The 20,385-nt window shown below is 37.8% G+C and overlaps 1 protein-coding gene and 1 pseudogene across 1 annotated transcript in view; both read right to left on the reverse strand.

The window, feature by feature from the left end:
* The window catches only part of Cpa6 (carboxypeptidase A6), a 264,676-nt gene that overhangs the window by 229,096 nt on the left and 15,195 nt on the right, over positions 1-20,385 (reverse strand). The gene's annotated exons all lie outside the window — the stretch shown is intronic.
* Positions 5,935-6,414, reverse strand: LOC150058847 (large ribosomal subunit protein eL21 pseudogene; annotated as a pseudogene).

Raw genomic sequence — 20,385 nt, forward strand, 5'->3', positions numbered from 1 at the left:
TTTCTTTAGACTCATGATGCACAATTCTTTCACCTGTGATTAATGTACAGCTTCTTTTGTGCCAGAAGAGCTTTATATAACTCCCCTTTAATTGCTGATCTCTTTCATCAATACCCTAGCCTATGTTAATGGTTTAGCTCAACTGTCTGTGGGAGAGGCAATTCCATGCCAGATGATCGAGTCATTAGGACCTTTATTTTGTTTTCTTTTTCCCTTGGCTGGTCTGCTAATACCTACATGTCACCCGATTACTCAGTTTTCACATACAAGGCCTTATCCAAGACAAACATTTAAAAAGCCCTCTTTTATATACATGTACATATATTACGCAGCAAAGATGGAAGTAAGAATTCCTCACAAATGCCTAGAGAGGAGGCTGGTTGTGATAATGATTTTATGATCTTCCAGACATTGGGATTCTGTCCTATCTAACCATGAAATACAATAGAAAAATGTAATAGCCTTTACTTTAGTATGCAGGTTCCTTCAGTAAAACTGTAATAAAACAAGTCAGAACATTATTCAATTTTGTGTTTACAAATTTAGTGGCTGTGCTCCAAGCTGAGATTTTGCAACTCCAAACCATATGAAAAGAGCAGTTTATAAGCTCAGGTTGTTTTGAGGAGACATGTCAGCTAAAGAGTAAATTTATGAATACAAGTTAAATACAACTGCAAAGAGGTTCAGTGTAACCCCTTAATAAAGATAAAAGAAATTATAAATTTTAAGGGATTAGGGGATAAGAAAATATAAAGAGATTGATTTTTTTACATTGGTTATCATGAAAACGTTCTGAAATGAAATTCTAATGAAAATATCAATTACATTTTAGCAGTTTCTAGTCTATATCTTCAGAGGCGAAGAGAATTTTCTGGTTTAGTCAAAGTTGGTTGCAATTTTCAGGATTCGGGTTTTTCCCTTCTTGCTACTGAGAAGCACCATCTTAGCCTCAAAGACAAGTTAGAACTTCCAGGAAATGAAAGAGAAAATTGAGAAAAGTGGTAAGAATGAAATCACTCACATTTGTTTGTCACAGAACAACTTTTTTTGTTCAGAACTTTCCAGGTTTAGTACTACAAGTCCTACAAACAGAGAGGCCCTTCACTTAGGGGTTGCTTAGACCAGTTACCTCCATTTAGATACCTATGTGTAGGATGATAAACTTATGAGTTATCAGACACAACCTAGGACTGTTTCCAAATTTTGTGAAGACACTGCCTGATTCAACAAGAGCAAAAAAATTCGACTTGGAACACTCTACTTGGGGAAGGGTTATGTAGAAGGTATTAAAAAGCTATATCAGGGGGAGGGAAATGGGGATCAAGACATGTGAAAGGGTATCAATGTATGTGAATTAATGCACTTCCTATCTGGCAAATATCACGTAACCCTTCAATTAATTACAATAAAAAATATGAAAAAAAAGCTATATCATCTGGATCATCCGGATTTAGGTGCTGATTTTGCTCTGACCATCCCTATGACCTTCTGAAAATCACTTACCTGTTCTGACCTAGGTTACTAGGTTTGTTGGTTATAAGGAATTAAATATGGACATATATAATGCATTAAAGCTGGGTCTAGTATTTAGTAGGCATGCATTTAATAAGTCACAGTATACGATCCCTCCTGCATCCTCATTGTGTGGGAGTTGACTCAGAAATTCCAACTTCTGACTTTTTTATTAGTTATTATTGTGAACTTGGGCAAGGATTTCATGTACCCAAACCTCATTTTCTTTATCTATAACATGAAGAAAACAATAGCAAATGTCCCTATGCCAGAAGATTATTTAAAAGTGGAAGGAAGAAAGGGTGGAAGGAAAGAAGGAAGGAAAAAAAGGAAGGGAGGAAGAAGGAAAGGAGGAAGAGAGAGAGGAAAAAAGGAAAGAAAGAAGGAAAAGAAAATGCAGATTAGGAGTAATTATAAATAAAAATTTCCAGGCTACACTATTTTGTCTGTCCCAAATAAGGTATTGGAATTAAATCAAATAGATAATAGCAGTTACATTGACTAGAAACCATTACCCGACACACTATATGTAGCTTGACTGATTTTATTTCAAGAAAAACAAAGATTTGGAGAGGAGTCTAGGGAAACTCCCCTGCTACGGATTAAATGTGGTCCTCAAAAGTTTCGTGTGCTAGGAATTTAGTCCCTAGGGCCTAATCTTTATTTATTCTTATTTTTATTTTATTTTTCTTTGTGACAGTCCTGGACTTGAACTCAGGACTTGAGCACTGTCCTTGGGCTTTCTCAAGTCTAGAGCTCTACCACTTGAACCACAGCTTTTTCTATGCATGTGGTACTTGGGAATCAAATCCGGGTCTTCGTGCATGCTAGGCAAGCACTCTACCACTAGGCCAAACACTTGGCCCCTATTCTTATTTTTAATCATATTTTTATATCTTAAGTAGTTGCACAAAGAAGTTGAAATTCAACCAAGCAGCTTATGAATACAATGCATTTAACTGATGTCACCCCTCTCATCATTCTCTGATATCTCCCTCCACCTGCAGGGGTCGTATGAAGAGCTGATAGAATCCTTCAGCTGTGGAGTCTACAGGGAGGTTGTCAGGTCACTGGTGGGCATGCCCTTGGGGATTCTAAGTTCTTTATGAGGTGTGTTATCAAAGAGCCCCTCTTGGAGCTCTGGCTTCCTATTTAACCATACACTCTCTCCCTCATTAAGAGGCCCTCATCAGAGGTCAAATCAATAAGGTATTAAGTTTAAATGTTCAGCTTTCAGCTACTTTCTTTCTGTTTTCTTCCTTTGTTCTTTGTGGTATTGGGGTTTTGAACAGAAGCTCTAATGCTTATGAGGCAGGTGTTCTACCACTTGGGCCATACCTTTGGCTCACTTTTGCTTTTTCAGGTAGAGTGTTGTATTTTTGCCTGGGGACAACTTCAGACTATGATCTCCTCAACTTCTACCTAAAGTAGCCAGGGTTACATTTCTTTTCCTTATGAAGAGTCCAAATTTAGGGCTTTCATCATAGTATCAGAAAATGGGGGAAAAATAGCAGTGCCAAACAGCAAGGGACAATGGAGATGGTAGGATATCCAGAAAATAAGAATGTCTGGAAAAGGTCTCCGGAGACATTTTCTAAATACATTGCACATAGTTAACATGGTACAAGCTTATTTACAATAGGCCTAATGTGCAAATCAATAATAAATGATGAAAGGCTAATATCTCACTAAATAGTATCTTTTGAAAGACAAAACAAGGGACATTAACTTGAAAAATCACATTTCAAAGCATTTATTACTTCCTCCTCCTTCATTTGGTAATACAACTGGAAAAATTATAAAAAAAGGAAAGCAAATATCACACAATAACCGTCCATTTGTGTGAAGTTTCTAGGAACAAAACATTTTGCTTCATATTCATGTTCAACAGAATCCATGCAATGGATTCTGTGCAGCTCACGGTCTGCAATCAAGATCAGCAATACTCAACAATCTCTTTTATTTCCTGCCCTCCACTGGCACACCAGTCTAAATATCTCATGTTCCCTAATTGAGGAGGTCTGGGTGATTGGCCTGGTCAATGAAAAATGTATGGAAATGACCCATACTTCCTCCACACTTTGCCCCTAAAACCAGTGTTGAAATAACCTTTGTCTTCCCTATCCTTGTTTGCTAATAAGTGCAGAGGGTCTACTGCAAACTGAGGCCTGAGAAGATGTCAGAAAGTTGAAACAAGCCTGGACCCCTAAGTGACTGTGGGAACAGAGGACTTCTAACCCCAACTTGACTTCTATAAAGCAAAAAACCTTTGGGTCTCCTTCACTATTTCTGCAACTCCCATGGTGTGTGGCATTTAAATTCCACAAATGTATTAAACACTTTACCACATCATTTTACAGACTTTTTAAAAAAATGCATGTAATGTTTTATCTCCATAGCACTTTAAGATGCTGAATGGAGAATGGGCTCATTGAAGAGGTTTAAATCTGCAAGGGTTATCTGTTTGAGGGCCAAACATGAGTTAATAAATTAAAATTAAACCTCAAAGCTTGATACCAACTAGAGATATTTGTGGTTGACAAAGAACAGTTCCCTTATGCACTATATTGGAAGTTGTTTAATTAACACATTATGCTTTTGTACCAGCAGTTGACTGGGAAAGAAATAAAAAACAGGTCTGAAGAACAAGAGAGTAGGGAAGCTGAGTGTGCCAAAGCATGCTTCACTTGGTCAAGTGTGAAATGTGTGCCAGCAGCTGCTGAAAATATAATTCTTTTCATGAGTCTAGCATAATACATTTCATCAGTGAATTATTTTTTTATTAGAACTCTATAAAACTTTCAAACACTAATAGGAAGCCTGTTCCCTATTAAGATTTTGCATGGTGAAATCTATCTTTGGTATTATACATAAATCATGCCTTTCTTAGTCATATTGTTTCAAAACAGACATGCAGGTCATTTTTCAGTTCAGCTGCATCACACGGAAATACTGATCCTTCAGTGACAGGTCTATTAAGTGGTAGCAGGAAACATGGTCTTATTAGCAGGAAGTTAGTGTTACTTCACCATTAAATCATAAGTCTCCATAAAAATGTTGACCTCTTTGCTTCAAATTGAGGCACACATTATAAACATAGTTCACATATATTAACAAACTGAAGTAGAAAGAGAAAACTGAATAAAATTTTCCAATAATAAATCAGAATACCACACCTGCTAGTTACTAAGGCTAATAGTTGCTGCAGTGCTGAATCACTGACCAGCTTGAGAAGACTGGCCCTACACAGAATGAAATGCTTCCCTTCAGAATTAGTGCACTCTAGGATCATGGCTAATTTATCCTATAGCACTATTCTAAGCAGTCCTTAGAGCTATAACCAGGATTCTCCTTTCATAAATGCCTTTGCAAAAGCAAATGAGCATGCTCAGGCCTATTTTCAATTCATACTATATAAACCACTAGAAGAAAAGGATGCTCATAGAATGTAAAATATACTAAAGTTAATCAGAATCCCAAACTACCTTTTAGAATTGGTGGAAAGTGAGAGAAGGGGGGTCTAGTAGATTGAGAACATGAAAAAAATCACTTATTGAAGTGGATACTGTCATGAACCAATGTTTGTATCCCCTAACTTTGCATAGAAAGGAGACCTCCTGAGTGGAATATGTGCCCTTTTAAAGAAGGCCTAGAGATCTCCCTTACTTTTCTGCCATGTGAAGGCCATGTCTGCTATGAATCAGTAGGCATTCAATCTTCCCATCCCATCATTGAGCAGATTAGGCTCCCACAGGCGCTGAAGGCACCAGGAAATAAAGAAATGACTCAAATGTCATGGTTCCTACACATTTTTATTTCTTTATTGTTTGAACTCAGAGCCTTATGCTTTCTAGGCAAGCACTCTTCCACTTGATCCATGCTCACATTCCATACCTTTTAATGTGAGTTTATTTGGTGATCTCATGCTCTTGCCTGGGCTGCACTTAGATGATGTGGAAGGAGCTTACATTAAGTGGTACGGTGCTCTACCACTTGAAGAAAAAATTTCTGAATTTTTACTGGTTAATTAGAGATAAGAGTCTCATTCACTTTTCTGCCCAGACTGGTTTTGGACCGTAATTCTCTGTTCTCAAACTCCTGAATAGCTAAGATTCCAGATGGGAGCCTGCTAATATGTGTGGCAGATGTGTACAACCTTAATGAAAACTGATGATCTATTGAGAGTGGAAAATCTCCTAAAATTACATAAAATTGTTGTGTATTTCTAGTTTAGAAATTCATCAGAACCAGAAAGAAATTCACAACTCAGGAAAAGTTTACAAAATGTTGTAAATTCTTGTTTAAATATTCTATCTTGATCTATAATCTTGAAGTTCACAAATAATTTTTCTTCTATACTTATCCAAATAACATTTTTTCCATTTATATAGTCAGAGGTCTTTATTTTTTTTTTTACATCTCTTAGGCCATGAATTCATAGGGGATAGGTTCCAATAACTCAGGCTCCTTCCCGTTGGTTCTCACAAAGTGTGCTTCTCTGGGTGGAGTGGGCTGGCACTTCAGTTGAACCCAGGTTCCTTTCTCTTTGGCTTTCTTCTTTTTCTGGTCATATTCCTTCACCTGTTTCAGAAAGCTATCTTGGCTCTTAGAATGCTTACTATGCTCAATACGCACATTAATTCTCTTGGCAAGTATCTTGCCCTTAACTTGTTTGTTCACAACAATGCCAACAGCATGCTGGGTAACATTGTAGGCCTTTCCAGTTTTGCCTTGATAACATTTATGGGGCATTCCTTTTTGAACAGTACCCATTCCCTTGATGTCTACAATATCACCCTTCTTGTAGATTCTCATGTATGTGGCCAAAGGAACAACTCCATGCTTCCTGAAGGAGAACATGTACCGGGTAAATGTCCTCTTTCCTGTTGTGTTTGTCATTTTGGCAAATTACTGGAAGATGGAGGTTCTAGCCAAAAGGACAAAATGACATTTTTAAAGTCAAGTTTTTAAGTACTAAAATATATTTTTATAGAGGCATTATTTAAAGACTCAAAGATTTGATGATGTCTTTGCTGGTCTCTGGAGCCAGATGTTTACATATTTACTTAAAGGGGCTTACTGAATAATCATGGTTACAAATTAAATAGCACACATTCTTTCTCTTATATAAATACCAGGATTTTATAAACCCTGAAAGAAAAACTGCTATTTGGTAATTGACCCTGAACCATATTTCCTAAGCTAATATAAATCATTGTCCTGAATCAATATAGCCATTCTCTTTAAAAATCACTGGGTGGCATTTCCCTAGATGGAAAAAAGAAAACTAAAAATGTTTTGTAGTTTGGGGTTTGTAATGGACTTACAAGTCAATGAAAATTTTAATTTTTGTCAAGTCTTACTAAATAAACCAGAGCTCAAACAATTTGACATCATCAATATATTTGTGGGAAGATCTGGAACAATTTTTTTTGTTGTTGGGGAGCTTGAACTTAGGAATTGGGCAATGTCCCTGAGTGATCTACCACTTACAGTTTTTTGGTGGCTAATAGGTGATAAATGTCTCACAGACTTTCCTGCAAGGGCTGGCTTTTAACCATGATCCTTCAGCAAAAGGACCAGAGGACCAGATTCCAGGCCCAGAGTTAAAGCCCCAGGACTGGGAATACACACACACACACACACACACACACACACACACACACACACACACACACACACATCAAGAGAACATCTAAAAACATCTAAAACATTTTGCTTCAAGGAAGTTTCATTTTATACATTGTTCCCTAAAACTATAACCTCAGAATTATTGAGTCTGTTTTTATTTCTCCAACAGTATCATATCCATATTCATATATAAAATACACACCCTCAATTGTGGATTTGTGATTTATTTCTATATTCTTCAAGTAACTCTTATATGCCAGCAATACATAAAGTAAGACAACAGTCAGGAATATACAGATGTTCCTCATATGCCCTTATAAACCATCATAAGCTTAAAAAATTTTTAAGATGAAGCTGCATTTAATGCACCTAATCTACCAATCACCAGGCTTAGCAAGACAGCACTCTGGAAAAGATTGACCTTGTGATCAATCATCAAGAAGCTGTGAAGCCCACATCTACTCCCAAATTTCCCACTCTATATTACCAGCCTGGAAAATGACCAAGACTCTACATGCAAATGAACTTCCACTGAACACCTATAATTTTATTCTATTATAAAATTGAAAAATCACATTGAAATATTATAACTGAGGGATCATGTGTATACATGTTCCCCAATGATAGACTATTATGGAAGCAAAGTAATTATGTGTCTCACATATAAATAGCACCAATGGTGACTAATATTCCTTCATTGAGTGTAGTCTTTGAAGAAATATGATTTTGTGGAAAGCACATGAAGTTAGAAGTTAAATTCATTCCTTTAATCTTTATTTGAACAAGTGACTAAGAGTACAATGGGAACTCAGATGCAGTTCTCTGGAACCAGTTTTAGGGTCCTATTGAATGCTTAACATGTCAAGTAATTTAATCCTATGGAACTTTCCTTGTCTTGCCTATTAAAGGAGAAATCACTCTTTTTGGGGAGGCTAGGTCTGGGGCTTGAATTCAGGACCTGGATACTATTCTTGGGCACTTTTTGCTCAATGATAGCATTCTGCCATTTGAGTTACAGCACCACTTCCAGTTTTTTTTGAGTATGTGGTACTGAGGAATCGAACCTAGGGCTTCATGCATGCTAGGCAAGCACTCTACCACTATGCTACACTCCCAGCCCAAAATCACTCATTTTTGAGAGTTGAAAATAGCACAAGCAAAAAAAAAGTTTCAATATCCAAAGAATAGCTAACAGTTAATATTTAAATCTGAATTATATTAGCCATTTTTGTTTGTTTTAAAAGGCTAGACATATCATGATGGAAAACTGTGAGGCATGCCAGAGAACACATCTCAAAATCTTTAAAGAATAGAAAATGCATTTGCCATGGCTTTATGAAATGTTCTGCAGTCTAGTGATGATTTTATTTTGATTAACTATGTCTGATCAAATAGTCCCACATTTCATTAACACAACACAGAGCTATAGTGGAAGGCCTGGGCAGTTATTCAGAGTACCTGTATTGTTGGAGAAATGGCACAGTCTGAAGGGCTGCTTGACACACAGACCAAATTCTAACTTAGGAATGTGTGAAACCATAGCGAGGACCAAACTCAGAGGTGGGAAAGCAAGAGAAGGTTGGGCTATGCAATTGTTTTTCTTAAAAGAACTGCAACTCGCTGTTCAGAGTGGAATATTTTTACTTCTGTATGGGGATTACTGCAGAGGATGGACTTAACTACAGTAGCTCACAGTTCAGTGCTTTCCAATCTTCTCTGCCATCGAAAGATTTCTTTCTGAGTCTCTTCCTTGAACCTTAGGTTTTTAAAGGTCATATGTGCAGTGTCTAGGTCAGTGTGTGTACACAGCATATATTGCATTAATATTTGTTCAGTGTCACACTGCTATTGCCCTGATATAAGAATGCAAACTTAAGGTATTTAAATAACTTCTGTTTTATCCATGAAAAAATACAGATACGAGTATTTCTTATCATGAAGATAAGTAAAATACCAAACTTGAATTTAAGAAACTCAAGGTCCTCATGATCCTGTTCAGCATTTTTTGGCACAAAATGAAGCGGGAGGGCTTTCTGAAGAGCGTCCAGAAACACTGGATGTTCTTTAGGGGTTCAGGGAATTCAAGTTCATAACTAATAGGTTTATTTTCAAGATTTCTTTCTGAAAAGTATGTACTATAGTATTATTTGAATCCTATCTTGCTGTCATTTAATAGTGAGTATTGTTTTAATAAAAGGAATGTCCTATGGTAGGCACTTTCTGGAACCTTGGACACAGAGCTCCATGTATCTTATCCATAGGACTGGGAGCCAGGGTCTGGTGTGAGTTACCTCAGCTTGTATCCCCGTCCTTAACTGAGAATACAACATGTAAGTTTAGTTACCAGTTCTTTCTGCTCAGAAAAGAACTGAGAAAAGAACTGGGGTATTGAGACTACAAAGAAGGCTTAGCAAAGCACAGTACTACAAGGGGAAGTCACTATTCTGATTTCAATTCTCCAGAGCCTGAAACACATTACCCATTTGGGTCTAAAGTGACTGGAATGGTATCTGTTACTTGCCAGCAATAAATCCTTAACAAATATATGATTCAAATGTTAATTTGTTAGAAAGCCAGACTGCCTAAGAAAGCCTAGAAAAGCTCAGATTCCATTTCTAGGAAGCCTATGAAAACAAGCTTTGTTATTCCTGCAGTACCTTTTACCAGGATCCTGTGTGGGCTGGTGATCTGGGTCAGGGAGTGAGCATTAGTTTTCTTCTTGTCTATCTGTATCAGGTCACTGAAAGCCTGAGAAAGCTTCTGGTTGGCGGTAGAGTTGGGGAACAGATGCTACATTAGCCCTATCCCCAAAAGAATATGTATATGTATGCAATTGCTGTGAACACACTTATACTTACCTAAAAGATGGAAGTGCACCTCCCATTAAAGGTTTCTCAGAGCCCAAGGAGGACAACTGGAGGTAGTAGAATAGGGAAGCTGTTGACAACTCAACCATGTGAGTTTTAACATCTGGCCGGAAGTGGTAACTGTGAGGCCAGTGAAGGGTAGTCTGGTGCTAGCCCAGTGGATATTTACTCAGGAAGAAACAGTCATAGATTCAGAAAGCCATGCTGTTCTTTGGAGTCCAAGCCAACCAGCACAAGGAAAGATCCCACATACAAATACGAACTAGAAAAACCATCCCCTTCACCCCTTTGACCTGGTTGGTCTTCAGGGACCCATACTAATATCCATGCTTGGGTCATCTAGTTCAACCAGTGCAGGGATGGCTTGCCCACTGCGGCTTTGGTAAAGTTTTGCTGTAAACAGTGAAGTTGGGTTTGCAACTTTATGTACTAAAGGCCCTGGTAGCATCAGCTAAGTGTCACAGGTTTGGGCCCTGAATTTATAGATAGGATTGTACCCACTGGGGAGTAGCTCCCAAAAGCCAGCCATGCTAAGTGGTAATAAGAATTTTCTTAAGGACTGAGAACAATAAAGCACAAGAAATGAAGTATCATTTTCATACTACCATAAGGCACCGAGATGTATGGGATGTATTGAGAGTATCCGGGGATTCACCACGATGTAGGACAGGATGTTATCCATAAGTGACAGATCCAGATACATAGAGTAACATCCACTGAACTGTGTGGGACAAACTTAAACAAAGAGTATGTAACCTCATGACAGGATGGAAATTCCCTCTAAAAACTCAGAAAGAAGGCCTACATGTGTGACCTGTGGGACAGAGATTTACGGTACCTAGAAAGCCTTCTCCCCCAAATATGAACTCATTTGAGAGGCTCACTCCTTCATTAAGGACAACCCATTTTTCAATAGTTAGGTGATCACTTTCATAATCAAAAGGTACCTGAAGAGTTGTTTTAGTAGAGGAAGAAAAGCTGGCTGATTGTCTTGACTGTAAGGATACTTAGTCACATTCTTTCGTTGTTTCAGATTTTTATGGGATTGGCCTCACTGAACAAGCCATGTAACCACAGAATCCACTTATGGTCTGCTTTTGTAACAGTGGGAAGAAAAACCTCTCTGTGCTCTGGCAATTAAGTGTGCTGGAACCTGGTTGTGCATGTGAGTGGGCGTGCGTGCGCGTGCGCGCGCGCGCGCACACACACACACACACACACACACACACACACACTGTGTAATAAGTAGACAGTAAGGGTCCCCAGTAGTTTATAGGCAAGCTAAGAATATTTTCTCCACTGTTTCTGAGTCATCAGATTCATAATTGCAATTTCCACCATAAGCATTTGACACAACCCGCATTTCTAATGTGCTTCCCTATCTCCATGTGGCTTCATTTAGTTCTTTAATTCTAAAGGAAGGCTGACTTTATAGTATATTGGCTAGCAGAAGGCTATGTTTTCTGTATCAAATCAACTGACATATAAGTGCAATAAAATACTATTTCCTTTTTTTCATTCTAAACATAGGAACTAAGCTGAACTCCAGTGTTCTGGTGAGTCTTAAAAGCTAGTTACAATCCTAGTTTTATAAAAGCACCAAATCCAAATAAATGTTATCAAAAGTATTTTGTGAAACCTCAAGGCTAGTCTGTCAGGTGTCCTGGCAGTGTGCGCTGCTGAGTTGGTAGGATTGTGAGTGTGAAGGGGGAGAGAGAGGAACAAATGCTCATCTCAGGCCCCAGCTCAGCTTCCATGAATCAGGATCTGAATTTGAACAAGAGCCTTAGGTGATTTCCATGCAAAGTTTGAGAAGCTCCACTCCATATGTTTTCCATAACCCACCACACCCATCTCCCTTGCATCCCTGTCTTAAAGCACCTATTCTGTTATTGCCTTTATTCTCAGTGAAAACTTTTTGCAGTGTGAAAGTGAATGCAGATTTTATTGGCAGCTTTTAACCCCTTTCCCATAGTATTCCAGCCACATGCACACACCAGCTGTGTTTACCTCCATGATTAGACAGTACAGTAAGCTCACCTAGTGGTGAGCTTAGCTGATTTAATTAAATGCCTGATTACAAATACATGTAAAAACACTTGGCTAGTCCACCAAGACAAAAATGTCTTGTCACACAGAACTACAAATACCTCTATTGAGCTAGGCAAATAGTATGTAACAGTGAAATAGTTTGATCAATTTATAGAATACATATGAAGTTTACAAACGTATCCTTTAACCTAATGAAATCTCCTTTGACTAAAATGATGTTCCCTTATAATTCAAAATGTTAACAATGGTTAGTAGACACAGGCAGTCTTTAGATTTTTGTTGGCAATTATTGGGAAACTGGATGATGAAAAGAGACTGAATAAATAACTAGTTCCTAGTGAATGGCATACGTTTTGCACTAGGCATTGGGTCTTAGCAACCTAAGACTCTATGACTTTTGAGGGATGGCTTTTATTTCACTTATTACCATATTCCCAGCCTGCTGTTCAAAACACCCTCCTCCACCTACAAAAAATAGCCAATTGATCCAAGAATATAGGTTGGGAAAATGAATGAGCTATACGTCTCCCACAAATGATAGAGATCTGGACACAAGATAGAATCTCCATTCTTTCCGAATAGTAGGATTCTGCTGTTCTTATTAAGGGGTAGGGAGAAGCCTAACAATAAAACAAAAACAATCTCAGAGGGTATGTCAAAAACAGAAAAATTTGTATTCTTTCTAATTATTCTCCTTATTCCTTTTCTTCTGGAAACTTCTTTCTTTAGTCTGAGAAGGAAGAGATCAGGAAAACCAGCCTGCAACAGAGGGAGCAGTATTGACGTTGAAGCCAAGCAAATCTGAGTTTGGATGTAATTGCCTGAAGTGTGTTTTTGATCCAAATTACACAAATGAGTGAAAGAGACCAGCTGCACAGGGAAGAAGCGAGTGGGTGATGGTGGAAATTATTGCTATGAAATAGAGAATAAACAGTGCCCAAATGGGGCACTGTTGGTTTCATAGAAGACAGCTGGAACTGTGTTTTATTCATTTTAAGTCTTATTGTTTTACCTCTAAATACAAATGTATCTGCTCTTTATAAAAGAGTAAAATGTTTCAAAAACATATTGAAAATGAAAATTCCCTACCATTCCACTCCATTCAAGTTAATTTTTACTCATATGATGTATCTCCTTCAATCTCTTGCTGTTTTATTATTTATCATACTTATCTTAGAAACTCATCTCACACCAAGGTGTTGAAACATACTAAACATTTTTTTAATAATTGATGTTTTAAAAATCAGTTGAGTTAATGCTAAAGAAAATCTAGCCAGAAAGTGAAGTAGAACTTGCTCTTTTGTAAAAGCATGAGGAATACAGAATTTTCTAAAGCAGAGGTCAGCAGTGGGAGCCTGCTCCATTCTTCTAAATTAGGACCATGGCCTATTCCCTAGCTGTGGTATGGTATATGTATGCATATGAGGCCATCCCTGCCAGTCCCTCCCACCACCCTTGCCCCAAGCATTTTTCTTTTTCCAGATTTGGAAGTTAGAAAGCTAGCTTTGGCTAGAGCCTTTTCTGGATCAGTAACTTTCTCCAAGCACAGATTTCCTAGTTGGTTTTGTTTTTTGGTGGGTCATGGAGCTTGAACTCAGCCTGGGCATTGTCCCTGAGCTCTTCAGCTCAAGGCTACCACCCTACCCCTGAATCAAGCCCCACTTCCCATTTTCTAGAGGTTAATTGGAGATAAGAATCTCATGTTCTTTTGTGCCTGGGTTGGCTTTGAACCTTGATCCTCACATCTTAGCCTCCTGAGTAGCTAGGATTACAGGCTTGAGCACCAAGCCCAGTTTCCTAATTTTTACATGTAGATTATCTGATCATAGACATTTAAGGTTAAATCCAATTCACGGAACTATTCTCCTGTTGGAGGGAAAAGCTGAGTTTCACTGTCCATTTTTACCTCCTTTTTCCCCTCTCATTGTTTTGGGAAAACTGGAGAATTCCATTCAGGATGGTCTCCAAATCTAATTAAAACAGTAAATATTTTTTGAGCATTTACTACATGTGAGATTTTATGAAAGGCATGTCAAGCAGGTGAAGAAATGGTCTTCATGTTTAAATTACTGAGAGTGTGGTGAAAACTTGTTAGAGGAGACAGAGAGCCCTGTAGGGTTGTTTTGTTAATTATAGAGATGGGCTAGAGAGTAGGGACAAGTCAGAGGGACAGATGAAGCACTTCATTCCTAGTGGGTCTGAACTGAGTGTGTGGAGTGTAGGCAGGTCATAGTCCTATTGAATAAATGGGGAATGCCACCCTAAAAGAATGTGTATTTCCCTTTGAAAACTTAATTGGTACAAAAAGAAATTGTGCTTTGTATAGGGTACAATGTGATCAGTTGATGCATGTACACAACATATATTAGTCAAGTCAGGGTCATCAGAAGTTCCATTTCTTTAAACACTTGCCATTCCTTTGTGGTTGGAGCCTTTGAACTTGCTACTTCTTGTTCTTTATAAAATGAGTGGTTGTAAACTATAGTCACCACGCTGTGCTATCCAATACTAGAGCTTATTCTTTCTATGAGAATTTTTGGAGTAAACAAGGAGCTAAATTGGAAAGGACTGGCTTTCTCAGGGCCATCTTGTAAAAGGCTTTGGATGTCAGACAAATGAGCTCAGATTTGATTCTTGGGATATCATGGGCCACTGATGCATTTGGACCACAGAGCAATGTAACAACAGGCACTTTTTAGAAAGATTAAATTGGTACTAATGTGCATAGTGCGTTGAAGTGAGGAAAACTGGAGAGAGACAAGATAGCAAGTGATTACGATGGCCAGAAAGGCAGAAAATAATGAGTGGAATGAAACCAGGGAGAAGACTGTAAAAAATAGTGATAAGACTTGGTGAGCTAGTGAACTAAAGAAGAAAGAAAGGTTGAAAGAACTGATTCTGAACGGGTTGGCTTTTCTAAATTGAGTGAGAATAGGGAGAAGTGGCAGAAAAGGTTCTATGTGGAATAAAATGATGATTTTAAGAAGCTGGCATCCACATCCTGACATAGCAGTGTCCAGCTGGACATATGGGACTGAGTTATGGGTAAAAAGCCAGGGCTTGAAATGAAGGCCCAAGAGTCTTCAGAACACAGACCACAGTTAAAAATCATAAAAATGACCAGCGTCTCAGAGACAAAGGATGCACAGATCACAGACACTGAGTCCTGAGCTATGACTGAAACACTAGAGAGACATGGAATCTGTCAATGGAAGCAAAAGGGAGGTGGTCATGGATTAGCTATTACTATCTTTCTATTTTTAAAATAGAAATGTAAATGCAAAGAATGGACAAACCTAATAGAACTTGGACTAATTTCCAATTTGTGTATTGTGTACCCTGCATCTTAACCAAGGACTCAGTTTAGCAACCTAGATTTACTTTGCCTTAGGACCTTTGTGTGTGAGTAGAGTTGTATTCTGGAAGCTCATTCCCAGGTTGACCATTTCCTGGCTGTTTCCATTAGAGAATAAAGTCCCTTGTATACATTATGTAGTGTACTCAGCTTAAGTAAGATGAGCATCGGTTCATCTTTTACAACTGCTCAGTTAGAAGTTGCTAGTTAACACCATCATCAAATATTTACTAACCTACCTACTATGAGAAAGATGCCCAAATTAGTGGCTAAACAAACATCTTTACCTGTATCTGCCTAGATAATACAAAGGGCAAGCACTACATGTGTTTAAATAAACCAAATGCAGGCAAAACAGAAGTCCTAAGTCTGACATATGGAGTTAATGGTGCCGAGTTGCTTCTTTATATAAGCACAAGAGCCTTTTAAAGTAAGTACTCTAGCTATGCCCATTAGGTTACATGGTCCCCTCAGATTTCCTGGCATGACATCTGGTATTTTACTGCCTTGGTGGCTAAAGAGAAATACCACACATGCCATTTGCTTTGTCTCAGCCTTTCTAAAAGGTCCCCCTTCAACTTAGTCTTTTCTTTGTTAGTGGTAACATTCTTCAAGCGTTTCAGATATTGAAGGTCTGGTATTAATAGATTTTCATTTGACTTTTAAATAAGTCACACATCCATTACTCAGAAAAGAAGGAAGGGAGGGAAAAATACAAGTCGAATTTGTGTACAAGCTTTACTTTTGCAGAAATTTAAAGTATAGTGTTGCCCAGACAACTTTGTGTGTTTGAAACAAAAGGTATGCTTATTTGTCTAGAAACTGAGACACAATCAATTTGAGGACACTGATGTGGAGGGAGGGTCAAGTGCAGATCGATGGTAGAGGTCATACATTTTTATAACAAGGCTGACATGTTATTTTAACAAACACCCTATAACATGGATCAATGGTTTCTGAAAAGTGAAAAAAATACTCCTGAGCTTGGTAAACATATTTGAAGTTTATATATTCTGCTAAATGTACAGGAAGACTTAAGTGTTAAAAGGCCTTTCTTGATGGCAGGGACTTTGAAAACACTTGTCAGCACTGTCTGTGTTACCTTGGCAGCAGCTTGATGCATGCACAAATGCACGTGTGTGTGTGTGTGTGTGTGTGTGTGTGTGTGCGCTCTATCTTGGCTTCTTTTCTCAAAGCTTATGTTCCCATTTCAGCATTTTGAGTACATGATATTTTCTTTATTTTTTTAGTGTGTGTTAAAAGAAGAGATGTCAAGAGCACAATGATAAAGCTAAGACATGTAAATCAAAATGAAACCCAGATTTCACCTTCCTTAGTCCAGTTTTCTTGAATGTATGATACAGGATTAAATTAAATCCCTTTTATTGGTCTCGCAGACCACCAACATTAGTTTGTATTTTTTAAAACAAACAAAACAAAACAGAATAAATTCAAACAATGTTCTCAAAGAAATAGTCCTACAATACAGCAGTTAACACATTCCCCAAATGGGATGATGTATATTACTTTACTTTTATTATATTTTTTAAAAGTCATGCATATTCTTCTACACTTGCCCATAACTCATTCTCTGTTATAGTTTCATGTTTCATAATATTCTGCAGTACCAATGTATTAGTATTTTTTCATTTTGGATGACCAATTATTAATGGGTTTCATTTCAGGCCTTCCCCACCTCCCCCTTGAATTACTATATTCAATGCTACAATAATCATTTGAAAATTTTCCTTTTAGACAAGTATCTTTAAATGGGGTTTCTCTTCAAAAGGATGCAAGTGTCTTACTCTTCACATATTCTGCTGAATTGCCTTCCAAAGATGTAGCAATTTCACTTTTCTTCTAGTTCTGAGTGAAAGGTCTATTTCCTTCCATACCTCCATCAGTGCTGAGTATCTTCAGTCAAGATTTTGCCCATTTGCTGTGTGAAAAGTGGCATTTCATTGTTACCATTCACATTTTCCTCTGAGGGAAAAGTTGCCAGGTAGATTTGAAAATAAATGTTGTCTTTTTCAAATATCCTTCTGAAAACGGTTTTCTTAAGATAAAATAGTTATGCTCTTCCTTATTTCATGCACAAAAACTAATTCCACATAGAGATTAGAGATTAGAGAAACAAAGGATACCAAAAAGACTAGGAGTAAAAGTCTAAAACATTTAAATAATTTTTGAATAGAAGGGATATTTGACATATTTAAACAAGATCCAGTTACAGGAGAAAAATTAAGGGCAGATATGAATGTGCAACCATTAAAATTCTTTACATTGCCTTCTACTTTATAGCAAACTGAAAAGACAAATGATACGTTAAAAACCATGCATTATATATAAACACACACATAAGATTAATGTCCTTACTATCCAGTTCTTGCAAAACTGATAAGAAAAAGCAAGAGAGAAAGAAACAACAACAAGAGGAACAAAAGATAAACATGCACTGATTTATTTTCACACTGCTTCAGGAGAGCTCTGTATGGAAATGTCTCCCACGCGCTGGCTTACATCAGAGCAAGGTGCAGAGGTACAGTTCTTCTTCTGTGACCCCACCCAATCCTGGAGAGCTCCTCGATAAACATGAGGGTCTGATTTTTCCCATGCATTTGAGTTGCCTTTGTCACATCTCCCACAGCTATGAATCACATCTGAGTTTTTCTTTGACAGTTCCCTCCACCTTTGCCTTTCAACTCTCTAGCAAATTCCCAGGAGTTCAATGCCTCTTGAAAGCAACAGCTTCTATTCTGAAAGTTCTGTACACAATGCAGAGTGCCCCACTAAGTAAAGCTCCACCAGGTTCAGGTGCACCCAGCAATGAAAGAATCATGGAAGTTTCCAAAGGGGCACTTGTGTTTGTCTTTATCCCCATCAAGATGTAAAGCATTATTTGTATGCCACAAGTATGGAGGAGGAGCAGTGGAGATAACTCAGATGAATGTGCTTTGCCAAGTCCAGGAGCCTATGTGCATAAAAGTGATAGCAAGTGTTGGAGCCAGATTTCCCATGAAAACCTCAATGTAGTCTAGCCAGTGGGAGCACGGTGCCTCCTTAATGCTTTCTCCTAGTTGGAGCTGGCATACTTCTCAGTGGCTTCCTCTGTAACAGCCACACCCAGAAAACTGCTCACCATTTAAGGCCCTCTTGCCTACCTTACAGATAACATCCACACAAAGACTCTCCCATCTCTAGGTCATTCCTCCATATTTTGGAGAGTCGGTTCTTTTGGGCCTGTCAGGACGCTGCCCTACTTCCCCTTGTAGTCACAGTTGTAATTAATGTCTGCTATCTTGACTAGACTGTAAATTCAGTAAAAGCAAGGAATATATATATATATATATATGTATATATATATATATATTTTTTTTTTTTTGGTTGGTCAAGGGGTGTTGTCCCTGAGCTCTTCAGCTCAAGGCTACCGCCCCAGCCCCACTCTTGAGCCATGCTGTACTTGCCATTTTCTAGAAGTTAACTGGAGATGAGTCTCAGTTCCTTTTGGCTGGCTCTGAATCTTGATCCTCAAATCTCAGCCTCCTGAGTAGCTAGGATTACAGTGTTAAGTACATAGTAGATGAAACATTTATTGAATCAATTAATGAAAACACAGTTCCTTGTTTGTATGTTATATCTATTGTAACAATGTACAACAATGATTTGCTTGTGCAGTACCTTTATTCCTTATGAAATTATAGGCTTCATAAGGATAGGGGCTTTATCTTCCTTGTTCTTAGCCCTTTCTACTCACAATATTCAAAACCAAGAATTTATCTTGATTTCCTTCATTTCCCCCCTTCCCTATCCAATTTCAAATAACCAATTAAGCACATATAAAATATATCAGATAACAACGTGAAATATTGTAACAATATGAGATAACCAAGGGATGGCAAAAGAGATGAGAGATAACATAGTATATTAAGAACAACAGTCATTCATATATAGGGGAAGGTGGGAGGGAAATGGGGACCATGTCATCAGAAAGAGTATCAATGTTTGTGAAGTTGTGTATCTTCTATCTGGTGAATATAATGTAATCCTTCTATTAATCGTAATAAAAATTATTAAAAATAATGATAAGAAAAAAATAAATTTGACATTTTTTCATAAAAAAAAGAATTTATAAATAAATGAATATAAGTCCAATTATATGCTCATGTTGGCTAACTTAATGAGACTTTGAGATTATTAGCACCTCTACTTTCAAAGCTGCATGGCTAAAAATTATGAGGAATCACAAGCTTCATATCTTTAAGTTACTGTCTATCATTATCTATTAATCTTACTGTCTATATATCACTCACTAGCTCTACCATTTGAGCCACAAGCTCAGCTCTTCTGTTTTGTACTTTCTTTTGGAGGTAACATTTCACTAACGGCTTCACTGGCCTCAAACTTGTGAGTATTCTGCTTCTACATTCCAAGAAGCTGAAATGACAGGTGTGTGCCACCATGTCTGAACTTGCAAGTATATTTAATTTTCCGGAATATACAAAAAATTAAGAATGAAACAAAATAAATATTATATATTTGATGTTTCTTTGGTAATCCCATTTTGGAGAGCATTTGTGTGTGGGAGGGTAGGTGTGGGTGGGTGGGTGAGAATGAACCACCCTGACTGTTACTGCAATCTTCCAGAAAGTTACCTGCAAATTTCTTTTTCTTTAGAAAGCCTTTTCAGAAATGAACCTTGTAGAAAGCATACATTTTACAAGCAGTTTATATTAAGTTTATATGCGCCACTTCTCTGCTTGTCCTATACATGCTACATATAGGAACCAATTCAGTATTAGGTCTGTTTTTCAGATGGATAAACTGAGGCACTGAGAATTGTATTTTAGTGTTCTCCAAGTTCCCCTTGCTAGTAGTAAGTGTGAGAGCTGGGATGTGTACACAGGCAGTGTGAGGATGAAGCTGGTATTTCTAACATTTATCCTGTGTGGGTTCTCTAATCGCATGTGT

Source organism: Megascapheus bottae, chromosome 9 (genome assembly GCF_031878675.1).
Source record: "Megascapheus bottae isolate mThoBot1 chromosome 9, mThoBot2.hap1, whole genome shotgun sequence".
In the NCBI taxonomy this organism is placed as follows: Eukaryota; Metazoa; Chordata; class Mammalia; order Rodentia; family Geomyidae; genus Megascapheus; species Megascapheus bottae.